Raw genomic sequence first — 1,021 nt, forward strand, 5'->3', positions numbered from 1 at the left:
AGTATGAGTTGGTAGACATTTGAATTACTTCCCTTCCCTTTTTGCCTGTTGTGAATAATGCAGCTATGAACTTTTGTGTTCAAGATTTTATGTGATATGTTTCAGTTCTCTGAAAATTCTACATTTTGTTATAGAATTCCTGGCTCATAGGGTAACTGTTTCAGTTTTTGACATACTTCCAAACTGCTTTCCAAATAGTTGTACTGTAATGCATACCTACCAGAAATGTATCAGAGTTCCAATTTCTTGGCATTTTCTTCTTATATTCTATGTTTTTTCTTAAATTATTATAGCCATCTTAATGAATGTGAAGTGGTTATTGTGGTTTTAGTTTTCAGGAAGATTGAGACCTGTTTCCTTCTAAGAGTTTTAAAGTTTTGGTTCTTATATTTAAATCTTTGATCATTTTTAGTTACTTTTTGTATATGATGTGAAGTAGGGGTCCAGATTTGTTCTTTTGCTTGTGTATATCTAGTGGTTACTGCACCATTTGTTGAAAAGATTATTCTTTCTCCATTCATTGTCTTAGTTAGCCCCCTTGTGAAGAATTATCTGACCATAAATACAAGGGTTATTTCTGGACTCAGTTCTATGCCACTGATTTATATACATGTTTGTGATCATGACAGTACCACACAGCCTTAATTGCTATAGCTCTTTAGTGAGTTTTTCTAATTCCTTTTTAGGTGACTTGGTTTTATATCCCTGTATATAAAATGGACTATTTAAAATAAATTTAAATAAAACTTAAGAAAGACTCATACTTAATTTATGAGTCTTTATAAATTAATAGAACATTGTGTTTGCTAAATGGTACTTATATATTTTCAATAAGTAAACTGGTAAATATTATTTACCATAGATGTGAGCTCATTCAGTTCAGTTCAGTTGCTCAGTCGTGTCCGACTCTTTGCGACCCCATGAATTGCAGCACGCCAGGCCTCCCTGTCCATCACCAACTCCCAGAGTTCACTCAGACTCCCGTCCATTGAGTCAGTGATGCCATCCAGCCATCTCATCC

At 34.0% G+C, this 1,021-nt stretch overlaps 1 protein-coding gene across 6 annotated transcripts in view; it reads left to right on the plus strand.

Annotated features, from left to right (window-relative positions):
• Positions 1-1,021, plus strand: part of DCAF6 (DDB1 and CUL4 associated factor 6) — a 180,342-nt gene that overhangs the window by 47,362 nt on the left and 131,959 nt on the right. The window lies entirely within an intron of this gene.

Source organism: Bison bison, unplaced genomic scaffold (assembly GCF_000754665.1).
Source record: "Bison bison bison isolate TAMUID 2011002044 unplaced genomic scaffold, Bison_UMD1.0 scf7180017864229, whole genome shotgun sequence".
NCBI classification, from domain to species: domain Eukaryota; kingdom Metazoa; phylum Chordata; class Mammalia; order Artiodactyla; family Bovidae; genus Bison; species Bison bison.